Here is a 13,610-nt window from a genome sequence, read left to right as displayed (position 1 = left end):
AAACAAATAAAGCCAGAAGTACCTAAATTTAATATATATATATATATATTTCTATCACCAACTAGAAAGAAATTAAGAAGTCCATCATAAATTCCTCCACAAAGTCAGAAAAATCATTCTTTCCTCAATCCTGTCTGTTCCACAAGTTAGAGACATGGTTTGTAGATTTTTATGTGGTTTAATCACCTGGCAGAAGGGATCTGCAATCTTAGGATTGAGGGAATCATGTTAGTACAACACAAATGAAATCACTGAAGTCCCGGGTCACTGTTTAAATTTACTCTTCTCTTAAGAGATTTGTGAAAGACCCTTTAAAGAAAAATCAGAAAATTGCTGTAGAAAAAAAAAACCCTCAGTTTCTATTAATCATCAATCTCAATCCCAATATTAAGCAAAACCCCTCCTGTTGTTAACAACAACAAAAATGACAAAAAAAAATTTCACTAAACTTTAGAATGGCAACGTCATAGTTTCTTAAAATCCAAATTTTAATAGTTTTTCTAATCCATTTTTCAATGACTTATTTCCTGGATTCATATTCTGCCAGGTTCTCATTAAGTCCTACACTGAATCTAGCCCTAAAGACAGCATTATGTTTACTGCTAAGGAAGGAAAAAATGCAAAACAAACCAAAAACAAACAAACAAACAAAAAATCTAAGGGGCCTGGGAAAGTGGCTTGGTGGTAGAGTGCTTTCCTAGCATGAATTAAGCTCTGAGTTCGATTCCTCAGTGCCACATAGATAGAAAAAGCCAGAAGTGGCACTGTGGCTCAAATGTTAGAGTGCTAGCCTCGGGAAAGCTCAAGGACAGTGCCCAGGCCCTGAGTTCAAGCCCCAGGACTGGCAAAAAAAATAAATAAACAAGGAAAATCAATCTAGGTTTTTAAAATTTTTATTGTCATAGTGATGTACACTTACATTCCTACAGTAGTGTGTACCTTAGTTCTTGAACATTGTTACCCCTTCCCATGTTTTCTCACACTTTCCTTCCCCCTCCCTCCCAGGTTGTAGAGTTTAATCTCCAACAAGTTGTCTTATGGATATTGCTCTTACACTGGTTCATCCTTTTCATCTTTATATCCTTTCTTCTCTTTATAACAAATTTTACTTTTGATCTATGCTTCTTTTTATATCAAATTTTACTTTCTCTTTTATTTCCAAAATCTTCATCAAACTACTGTTGAAAATTCTCAGGTCAAGTAGGATTTACAAATTCTTCTCAGATCCTAGAAAGCAAACAGAGAACAAATAAAAAGGCAGAACTTTGAGGGCCTATGCTTGAAATGTTAAATACTGTGTTCTTTCATTCCTTCTTGTGACCCATATCACGTATGTAGTAAGTACCAAAAGTATCATTTAGGAAATGAGAAGGCAAAAGACCAGAGATAAAAATGATTTGCCCATAGTGACAACCTAACCAGACCAGTTGAAAAACAGGTTGACTCCATTAGAGGGCCCATCCTTTGTCCATTAGCGTATGTATTGTCTGCCCATTGTTGCATTTGAGTTGGCATTTAAATGTTTCCTAACCAAATTGGTTTTACTCATCCTTTCACAAGTTTTTTTTGAACACTAGTCTGCTTCTAGGACAGGGGTTGGTGATCCAGTAGATGAGAGGCAATAAACTTGTGTGCTTTCCTATTGTGTAATAAATCACAACTAACATATTAACCCCTAACACAAACTTAATATCCCACAGTTTCTGAAGGGCACAGATATGAACATGGCTTAATTGGGTCTTTTCAACTGGGTTGCCAAATGCTGAGTTCTCATCCGAGACTGAAACCTTTTTCCAAGCTCATGTGGTTGCTAGCAGAAATTAGTTTCTTGCAGGGATTGTGCATCAGAGTTTTGTTAAACCAATAGAGTCCAGCCTCCATTTATTTTTTTCTCTCTCTCTTTTTTTTTTTTGGTTGGTGAGGGGGCTTGAACTCTGAGCCTGGGAACTCTCCCTGAGCTCTTCAGCTCAAGGCTACCACCCTACCCCTTGAGTCACAGCCCCACTTCCAGTTTTCTAATGGTTAATTGGAAATAAAAGTCTCATGGAGTTTAGGGCCTGGGCTGGCTTTAAACCACCATCACCAGATCTCAGCCTCCCGAGTAGCTAGGATTACAGGTGTGAGCCACTGCACTCGGCTATGGCCTCCTTTCTTTTTTTTTTTTTTTAGAATTCTATTTTTATTTGTATGTTTGTTTGTTTGTTTGTTTAGAGGGGTTACAGTTACATTCACCAAATAGTAGGTGCATTACTTCTCACACATTGATACCCCTTCTCATGTTTTTGTCCCCCTTTCCCTTCCCCACCCCCTCCCAATCATCTTTCCTATTTCAAATAAACAAATAAACATATATACAATATACCAGGTAACAAAGTCAGATACTGTAACAATATGAGATTAACCAAAGGGTAAAAAAAGAGAAGAGAAATAACATAGTACATTAAGAACAATAATCACATAAGATAAAGCTCTTGTTTCCATATCCTAGAGATCCTTTCATTTAGTCTCATCTTATGTGACCTGATGTACCTAGGCTTCCATTATTTCTTATACAAGCTTCTGCACAAGAATCTTGCACATTTAACAGTATGCTTCTTCACAGAAAAGAAAATGTCTCTAGAGTCATTTATAATGTAACCATTGGAGGAATAGTCCATCGCTTTAGCCACATAAAGTAACTCAACTGTGTGAATAGTACCACATTGCCTGTTGGTTAGGAACAGATGACCAGTCTAGCCCATACCCATGGGGAGGGAATTATACAAGGGTATCAGAAAGACAGAGATAATGGGATCTGCCATATAATCTTTCATATTGTTGACCAAATAAACAAGAGTAAATTCTGGTAGAAATGAGTATTCCACCAAGGATCAAAATAAGATGTTATGATTAAATAAATATGACTTGATGGACTCTTTGAGTGACAACATCTAAACTGAGATGTCAAGGACAACAGGAAAGCAGCAAGAAGAACTGTTTTAACAGGACAACTGCAGAACAGTGGATGACACAGACTGTGATATGAAGCCAGGGACGAGTCACATAAGGATATGCAACTGCACAGAATCTACTACACACTATTATTAGAAGGAGTAAAGTAGTATGCAGGTATGATCTGTAGTTTCTTTGAAAAATTATTCCACTGTATCACAGAAATTTAGTATGATAAGCAAAGTAGAAGCTACTGTAAAATAATCCTGGCTAAGCAGGGGGACCTTGGAACTGAGGCAAGGAAGCAGACTTCTGGTAAGTTAGAATTGCTGGGATATGAGGAATTGAGATTTAAATCTGGCTTGGTTATTTATCTGCACCAAATAGTTCTACTGAGTTCCCTGCACTACATTCCTTCCCCCCCCAAAAAAAACCCTCAGTTTCTAGTTTTATGGTTCACACTTGTAATCCTAGATACTCAGGAGGCTGAGATCGGAGGATCACAGTTCAAAGCCAGCTAGGGCAGGGAAGTCCTTGAGATGCTTTAATTAACTACCAGAAAAACCAAAAGTGGCACTGTGGCTCAAAGAGGTCAAGGACTAACCTTAAACAAAAGAGCTCAGGGACAGCACCTAGGCCCTGAGTTCAAATCCCATGACTGATGAAAACAAAAAAATATATACATATATATGTATATTCTTCAACAATTACATACATATAGTATATATTCTTCAGGTATTCCCTCCAGGGTACACTTCAATATCCAGGCTTGTCTTGAGTATGTTTTCTGAACCCACAAGCCCCAGTGTTTTACAAAGTAGAGCATCACTGTATCTTCTCTCCAAACTACAGATTCTAAAGGTTTATGCTGATCTAGTTTCCAGGTGCTCAGTCTCCTCTTCTGGATTCTACAGAAACTGAGGAATAGCAAGATTTATACTCACTCATAACCATCAAAGACTTATCAGACAGGGCTGGGAATTTCTAAAGCATCTGTGAACTTCCGTATCTTCTAGAAAAATCTCAAGTATCCTGGAAGCCATTCTGAATGACCAACACCAGGGCAAGCTGTCACAGCCAGCAGTCACTCCCTGTGTCTATTGGGTTAGAGAAAGGAGTTGGAGTTATTCTTAATTTCACTAAATCCACATTCATGAGAATTTTTTTTTGTCAGTCATGGGGCTTGAACCCTTGGGCCTTGGCGTTGTCTCTGAGCTCTTCAGCTCAAGGCTTATGCTCTACCATTTGAGCCACAGTGCCACTTCCTCATGAGAATGTTTTAAATGCTTCGAGAGACTTAATAGATCTGCCCAATTAAATATCTGACCATTTACTATTTAAAGCTTGTTTTTTTTAAAAAATTTGGAAATAAATAATAGAAACAATTGGTGTCTGTTTTTGTGTTTTAGCACATGTCTGCGTTTCTGTCCCCTCATGGTTGTGGTTGCTATTTACAAAGCAAACTGCACCTCCTTAACATTTCTCACTCTGAAAACCAGATCTACATTCCTTTCTTATCAGAGAGGTTCCTCACACTCAATCTAATGCTTAACTAAAGTAACTCATGCTTGCTTTACTTATTTGACATTCTCATAAAAAATAGGATTCTCTTTGAATAGAGAATTATATGGAAAACATTAGATTTTCTTAGCAAAGAACGGACTATCTGTGTCTCCTGGGAGGGTGTGTGTGTGTGTGTGTGTGTGTCTGTGTGTGTGTACAAACCTACTCTCTTTGTTTATAGCATATTAACACAAAAGGAAACTTGCAAATAAAACAAAAACAAACCTTAAATAAATTTAATCAATTAAATTTAAAGAGCAGCTATAGACTATGTATGAAACAAGATTATACCAATTTTGCTTTTGTACAATTAACTATATGGATGTACGCAATTGTCAGATGCATTTGTGCTGCATTTTCCCTGTATTACTTATGGAAAAGGCCCCACATTCTTTATCTCATTTCACCTCCACCCAAACCACAGTAGGTATTATTTCTTAATGTCCGTATTCTCCTCTTTACCATAGGTCATCCCTTAAGCAGCCTCAGAGGCAAATGTTCTCCTGGCCAGAGGTAAACTCTCACAGATGAGCAAAGGTTCTTATGTGTTTTGGTTATAAGGAAATAATCCAACAAAACCATTCTGTTTCCACATGTTCATCAAGTATTGACCTTCCAGACTTTTCTGGCCTCCTGTTCTATGCATCATATGTGTGTGGCTTTTGGATTTTATATTTGTTTTTATTTTTTTTGTGAACAACATGGCAACTTCATGGACAAGTGTTTGCATGAATATATAAAAGAGCACACTTAGGCTCAGAGAGTGAAATTATTCATTGTTTATAACTGGGGAATAAAGAACCCTTAAAAATAGAGTCTAATCATAATTCACAGAAAGAAAATTCCAATGGGCTGGTTAAAAAATATTTATAGATAAATTCTCCTTTAAACCACAATAACACAAATGTTTTATCCCTCAAATGGATGATTATCAGGAGTCCAAACTCTTTCAGTGACAAAAATGATAACAACAAAAAAATGTACTTCATCATTACAATGCACAGAAATGATTCTTAGAGGAGAATTCAGAGGTGTAGTGGAAATCCATGATTAGCCTCGAATAACTATTTGTGTAATTTTATTGGTTAAAATAAACATCTGTTCCTTAAATGAGAAAATACAATATGATAATATGTTTTATATTTTTGTATGGGTGTGTTTTAAAATATAACTTTCATGAAAATCTAAATATAAACATTATTATATGAAGATATATAAAGAAATGTTTTAATTATTAATTTTATATGATATTATTCTGCATAATATGATGAGAACTGGAGACATTTGAGTTCATTTTTAATTGCAAAATCCCTTAAATTCTCAGCTTTAGGTAGACTTGCTATTTTTCTTTTCTTTAAGCCAGTCCTAGTGCTTACCCTCAAGGCTTGATGCTATTCCTGAGCTTTATCTGCTCATGGCTAGCTTTTTAACATTTGAGCTTCATCCACTTCTTTAATTGGAGATAAGACTTTCAAGGACTTTCCTTCCCTGCCTGGCCTTGAACTGTGCTGTTCAGATTTCAGCCTCCTAAATAGTTATGATTACAGGCATGAGCCACTAAGTGCCTGGCTTTAGACTTGCTTTTGTAATGAATCTGGAACAAGCTTTCAAACAATCAGTGATTTTACAATAGAATACTAAATGAACATAATTTTCAGAAGAACATAATTAATTTTTAATCACAGAAAGGGTTTAACCTTTTCTCAAACCACATTTAATGGTGTTATTGCTAGGCCATATATAATATTAAAAGTACATAAGATTCAATATGAGATATCCCAGATTATTCAAATGTTTTCTAAAATACTCTTTGAATATCAACAGAACTGCTCAACTTTCTCTTAACTGTTCAACCTGTTTAATAGAAACATAGCCCCCTAACAATATAGATAAAAATTCTACAAAGGCAGAATTTCCTGAACGTGGCAGCACCCTAAGCAACTCTGTCCTCAGTCTTTGCAGTAAGCCATTCCTATTTTTGAAGTAAGACTACATTTGCTGTTGAAAGTAGCTATCAACATTATATTCCATTATTAAATATGAAAACACCATCACAGTGCTAACCATATGACATGATTTATAAGATTCCTACAACATAGTATATGCATATGATAATAGAAATTACAATCAACACAAATGTCCAAGGCCTTTGATGTCTGTAAATATTTCTGTTGATTCCTTGGTTATAATGTCACTTTAAAATAATTATTTTTAGTATCTTTATGTAGTTTTACAAAAGAGTAGCCATTCAACAAAGCGTAAGGATACAGTGCATCTGTCCCACCTGTAACCTTAGCTAATCAAGAGGCTGAGATCTGAGGATCCCCGTTCAAGGTCAGCACAGGCACAAAAGTCCGTGAGACTCCAATCCACAATTAGTCACAAGAAAACTGGAAGTGGTGCTGCGGCTCAAGGGGTAGGGCAGTAGCCTTGACCTGAAGAGCTCAGGGACAGCGCCCAGCCCAGAGTTCAAGTCCCACAACTGGCAAAAAAGAAAAAAATATATTTTGTAGGTTATAGTAAACTACAATTATCCCTCTGTGCTATACCATATCAGGACAAAATACTTTATTTAAAAAAAGGGAAAAAATACAGTTCATCTTAATCAATGTTGCCCATTCTAACATTCTTGCCCATCCCTCCCAACTCACACCTTCCCTCACTTTTCTTAATTTTTTAGGATATGTGTTTGTTTGGAGGTTTTTTTTGCCACTTAACAAATCAGTTTATATATACAATGCATCTTGATCTGTGTCATCCCTTCAACATTTTCACCCCAGTTTGATCCACTTCTCCCTATTTTTCTTAATGAATTTATATACATATATATAATGAATTCTTGACTGCTTTCTCATCTTTCCCCCTTCATTCATCCACTCCTCCCTCTCACCTCAGCCCCACTCACCCCCTTGCAAGTACCCATTTTTGGTGTTTTCTTCAACTTTGACTCAGTCTTTTTAAAGAGTTCTCCATGGAGTCTGTAATACTCCAGTTAATTAATTTGTAACCAGTTGCATACCACCTAACAAGTTTAGTTACTAGTTTGTAGGCACATTCTAGCTATCACAAATGAAGGAAACCATGTAACCCATGTTTGTCTGAGTCTGGCTTAATTAGTAATATACTTCTCTTGATACTGACCATTAAGTTTGAAGTTGACAGGTATCTATTTCAACATTCCAGTTTCCACATCAACACATTACTTGGAGGAAAAGAACTCAGATGCCAATCCTTTCTACAGTTTTCTTAAAATGTAAGGAAAATAATGGTGGTAAACATTATGTCACAATTCTTAAAATCAAGAATCATCCCCATCAACCAGGGACTAAATTTAAATTAACATTAGTATTTTCAAAGCAGATCTTTCTATCCTCATCTAGTCAACTGCACCTAGAATGAATCCATACCAAAGTTTTATTTAAATAAAAATATATAGTTTTTTTGTGAACCAATGTCATGTGCTAATGTTCTTTTGAAACTGGAATGCATTATACAGATGATCCAGCTGTTGTTCTTAGAAGCTATACTATGTGAAGTTTATTATTGGGAGAAAAGGAAGAAGTATTGTGGCCACAATTATCTCTTCCAGGCCTGATGAAATAATCCTTTAGAGATCAAATCCCCTGAAGGAAATGTGAGCATTTGGTGAGAATTAAAACAGACATTGCACAGTAAAAAAAAATATTGTACAAAGATCTTTCCATGTATCTCTAGTCATGTGACACTTAAACCCTCATATGCTCCTCATAGATCTGAAGAGGAAGCTAGCATCTTTTCAGTGATTGGAAACCTTTGTCCTTCAGTGGATCATTTCTCAACGGATGGTTTTCTCAGAATATGCCTGTGAGATGATGTATTCTTCCTCATTTATAATAACTTATTGGTGGATTCCCATCACTCATTTGTTATTCCAAATCTAAATTGTAGATAGATATCTAAGTTCTAGGGTGTCAGTAATCTATCTAAATTAGTACATAGTCATCATCATGTGCACTCTGTGTCAGACTATAATGTAAGCAAATGTTCACTGGGAAAATAGGATTTTTATCATAGTTTTAGAGACATGGTGCATCTGTAAAATGGTAACTTGCAAGCCAGCTAATTCACAGAGGACCATCAGGTCATCAAAGAAAAAGTCCCTGGCAGACAAAAGATATGATCCTGACATTCTTTTTTTTTTTTTTTTTTTTTTTTACATTTTTTTCCCAGCCAAATGGTTTGTCTTTATCATTGCTGTATTTGCCTATCTTCCCTTTCTAGTTTCCTTTACTTTTCTGTTATGTCATTATTCTTTCTTGCAGTTACTTCTCTTTTCTTTTTTTCTGGTCATTTCAGTCTGGGGTGTTTTTCAAAGCTTAGGAAAAGCACCAAAATTGGACCAGAACTCAAAGAAAAAACAGTAGCTTAGATTGTGTATGAAAATTGTGGCAAGCTAGCTAGCAGTTCAAGTTATATACCGTTTACCAATGACTGTACAACCCTCAAGATTTCTCACTTACTCATCTAATCTTTCTCTTTTCCCCCACATTTTGAACTAGTAACTTCAAAATCTTTTAATAACTGTCCTAAATTCCTTCCTAATACTACAGACCATGCAACAATCTAATAGATTTGGATGAGAACTTTCAGAGAGAGAAAAGTGGACTGTTCTATTCTACATTTTGTGAAATGGGCTTGAAGAAAAGAACAAGAGAGCTACTTAAAACTGGATATTAAACTGTGTAAAACTGAGTGAAAACAGATACACAAAGGGGAAAAATCAGCCTTGATTGTAGTGTGGGGAAATTGAAAGAAATAAAAGGAAGAATATAAGAAACAATGGGAAGAGTCACATATGTAATTAATAATTGCCTCAGAGGAAAATTAAAGACTTGAGAAGGAAAGAAAGGGAGGTAATTAGGATTATAAAAGGTGAGAATGACAGTTTGAAAGCAAAAGCCAGAGACAGAGAGGTGATCTAAAGGCCAGAATAAAACATATTTTTAACATTGAAGTTATAAAGAGGAGATCAATTTGGAAAGTTCCCAGTGAAAGCAGCTCTTGTTGGTTTTTTTTTTTTTACCATAAACAAAGGGTACAAAGAGAGTCAGAAATCATCTGCCATGTGGAGAAGACTTGAACAACCAAGGAAATATTAATGAATTGCTTTGTGAGCCATCGAGGCTCTGCCATGATCAAGTTAAGTGCAAAACCTAGCTGTGTCCAGCAACCTGACTTTCACAAGAAGCTTTCAAAGCATCAAGTACAAAAGCAGGGAAACTCCCCATAATCTCAAAGAATAGGCCATGAAGTGAAGCTTACACAGCATCAAGCTCATTTCTGGTGCTCAGCTAAATTGAGGTTATCAGACAGACATTTGGGTGTGATATTCAGTCACCTGGAAAATTTTAGGTTTGGATCTTAGATGCATTCATTCGTTTCCTGGTTCCTCCTTCTAATCAAATACATACCAAAGCCAGCCCAGAAAGGATCAACCTGGCTGAGCTACCCCATCTGTCTATGTCTTCCTTTGTCCAGAGGTTAATCAAGTGTGATGTTCCAAATGTACAGCACCCAGTTTCTGAATTTCCACTGGAATCCAACTCTGTAGACTTCCAGGACCAGGCAATGAGAACTCAAGGATGAAATAAAAAATGAGTTTTCACCCTGGTGAGTGAGACCCATGTTACCTGTTCCTCATACAGTTCAGCATGCTTGACCTCTTTGAATACACCTGTCATATCAAAGGAATTCCATCCACATAATTGTGCCCCAGATACGCAGGGAATAGGAAACTTCTGGTTCTCATGTGACTGAAGACTAGGAAAGACATTCTGTTCTTCAAAATGTAGGAAGGCCACCTTAAAATTGCTCTTCTAATGTGGATTATTCCAAATGTCTCTGGATACAGGAAGGCTGAATTCTGGGCTTAAGAGCACCACAGTGTGTTTTGTTAGCTTGCTTTCATTACGCAGTCCTAAGGGATCTAGTTACTTAAAGAAAGAAAAATTAAGAATATTTGTCCAGATAGTTAGGGAAGATTAAATTGCTTTTAAGTTGGAGCATTGTATAAATGGGGAAAAAGTGTACTTCGCACAAGGCTGTGTCTCACAAAATATTTATCAGGTAGCTATCCATCCATAACCAGCTTTTTGACCACAGTCTAGAAGATTAACAATGACGCTCCATTATTAATGGTTCACTAAACTGTTAAATAGACTTCTAACAACACAATTTTCCTTTACCCTTTTTTGCTTTTTAGTTTATGTAAGTAAATACCACCTGCTCTTTTTGTCTACTTCCTTCCCATCAATATAATGTTCTATTTGGCTTGCCCAAATAACTGGGGTTGCTTTGAACTGACTTGAATGTGTTATAACAGATTTATTACCCTTTCTAATGCGATGGACTTTTGGATAACTCCTAGTGTAAGGGGTATTTTGAACTGGATTGCTGTGACTGTGCTGCTATTTAAATGTATGGCTCTGACAGTCTCAGAAGTACCTTTCAGTGCATATAATCACTTATCTCTCATAAGTATGTGCTAAACTACAGGGTACATACATGTTCTTATGTTTTAGTGCATGATGCCTGTTATGCTTTTTATGTTCTTCCTCAAATATTTCTGTTAGAAAACTCATCCTCAATAAAATAATATGGAGATCTGGGACCTTTGGGAAATGATGTCTCTGAAAGACTGATTTAAGGTCATTATCATAGGACAACTTGTTACGCGGGGAATGGACTTGTTATAAAAACCTATTGTAAAAGGCCAAATCTCTCCCACTCTCCTCTACCTTTCACCACAGGATGGCACATCACAAAACTCATGCCAGATGGAGCCAGAGACCCTATACTTCCCAGCCTCTAGAACAGTAAAGAAGAAAACTCTGTTCTTTATTCAACTGTACAGGCTGAAGTAGTCTGTTACACGAAAACACCAAGCAAAGACAGTACCAAATACTTTTCCTAAGTGTTTCTACCTATGTGTATTCTAACTTTGATCTAAGAATGTCCCAAAGGCTCTGCATTTCTAACAATCCTTGATATTCTTCTTTTAATTACCTTTCAGATGGGGGAGCCTGGGAGTCCAGAGTTATACTCTGGCAATAGTTGAGGATTATCAGGTAGATCTTAATCACTTCAGTTGTAAGTGGTTGTCTGGTTCTCACATGTCCTGGGATAAGGTCTGACCTTCTGCTCACCATTTTAAACATGAATGTCCCAGACTCAGGTTACTCAATTACCTAAAACAAATTTATAGCTTCGAAACAAGTATCATGTCAAAGAAATCTTCTACAGAAATCTTTGAAGTCTGTAAAAACTGGACAAGACAGACATCTTCAAAGTGATGCTACTTTAAAATTTTTAGGTGTGCATAATCTCACCTGGACATTTACTTAATTTTGCAAACTTCATTGAACATTGAGTTAAGTATCTTTACCTAAGAGGGAGAAAAACATCAAGTTTCAGTATTGAAATTATAGAATTATATCTTGCTCCCAGAGTCAAGTGTATATGACAGAAATTAGAAAAAAATATATTTCTTCCAATTATAAAATGATTAAAATCTAAAAGTACTAATCAATAATATTTCCTATGGCTATCCTATGTTCTCTGAGTACTTAACTATTTAGTTGACCCTAGATTAATGGTCTTTCTTCTTTACCACTTCTTTAGCCATTCCCAAGTCTGTATTTTTTAGCAACTTTAAGCAGGACAGCCTACTCATGGGAACCAACTTACTCAGAATGAGTCTAACTTAATTGTTTTGTGCGTACCTGGGTGTTCACCTTGGCTTCTCATCAAGCTTCCAACTAGCAGGAAAAATTAGCTTTCCACACCCAGCTAAAACCAGTCAAAGAATAATTCCTTTGGTGAATAGCATCACTGAATAAGCAGTTTGTGTGTGTGTGTGTGTGTGTGTGTGTGTGTGTGTGTGTGTGTGTTTAAATGAAGAGCTATTTGTTGAATAAGTCAACAAAGCAGTGATCACATAGAAGAATACAAAAATACAACTATGCTTTCTATTTTTCAAGAAATAATATCTTCACCAAAGTTTATAATCTTCACCAAGTTTGTAAAACTTCAACATTAATTTTGTTAATTTTATTTTATTGTTGAGGTGATGTACAGAGGGGTAACAGTTATATTCATCAGGTTGTGGGTATATTACTTCTTGAACATTGATATCCCTTCCCATCAGCATTATTTCTTATATGAAAGTTTTCTGCAAAGGTGAATTGTAATTCTCTTTCGGTTCATATACATCTTTCATCTCTGACCTTCCCCAAAGAACACATTTAACTGTTTAATACTGCTAATCTTTTTTTTTTCTTTTTGTTAGCTGTGGAGCTTGAACTCAGGGCCTGGGTACTGTCCTTCAGCTCTACAGTTCAAGGCTAGTGCTCTACCACTTGAGCTACAGTGCCACTTCTATTTTTCTGGTGGTTAATTATAGATAACAGTCTCCTGGACCTTTGTGCCAGGCTGGCTTTGAATGGTTATCCTCAGATCTCAGCCTACTGAGTAGCTATGATTATAGGTGTGAGCCACCAGTGCCCAGCTCTGCCAATCTTTCTTGTCTTTCTGATATACAGGGGTTTGAATCAACTTTCTCTTCTTAGAAGGAAAATACTGTGCTCTAGTAATTCCTTCCATATATGGAACAGAAATACTTGCATCATTTATTGCTTTTCTGAATAGGGAAGTTAATGATTGTTATCTTGGATCTGGGAAGATTGAGCCTGACAGAGAGACCTGCTTTAAACTTCCCATACGATGGGTCAATATAGGTTCAATGCTCACCAGGAAGAAAAATGAAAAACACCTTGCAGCTGAACTAATATTCTAAATGAGGAGCCTGTCATAAAAAAAAAACTGAGAACACTTGGGGGGTTTTAAAACCTCCAGTTCTTCTTTTACTCCAAACTTGTGTGAAAGAAGTCCATCTGACACTCCAGAATGATGAATCAGTGCCCTTATCTCAGGAGCATTTTCTGTAGTGATGAATGGCCTCACACTCCACATGTGAGTATACAAACACGCTGTGAAAATAGTGACAGGCTGGGTGGGCTATTGCCACAAAGCTTATGGGTGAGAATGCTGAAAAGGGTGACATCGTTCAAAATGCATTA

At 36.4% G+C, this 13,610-nt stretch overlaps 1 long non-coding RNA gene across 1 annotated transcript in view; it reads right to left on the bottom strand.

The window, feature by feature from the left end:
• Positions 1-1,053: 1,053 nt before the first annotated feature.
• The window catches only part of LOC150049790 (uncharacterized), a 153,430-nt gene continuing 140,873 nt past the window's right edge, over positions 1,054-13,610 (bottom strand). Inside the window, exon 6 of the long non-coding RNA XR_016538886.1 lies at positions 1,054-1,227. This is a non-coding gene — a long non-coding RNA (uncharacterized LOC150049790). The remainder of the gene's footprint in view (positions 1,228-13,610) is intronic.

Source organism: Megascapheus bottae, chromosome 19 (assembly GCF_031878675.1).
Source record: "Megascapheus bottae isolate mThoBot1 chromosome 19, mThoBot2.hap1, whole genome shotgun sequence".
In the NCBI taxonomy this organism is placed as follows: Eukaryota; Metazoa; Chordata; class Mammalia; order Rodentia; family Geomyidae; genus Megascapheus; species Megascapheus bottae.
The sequence above is the reverse complement of the archived record's forward strand: the minus strand, read 5'-3'. Positions and strand labels throughout refer to the sequence as shown.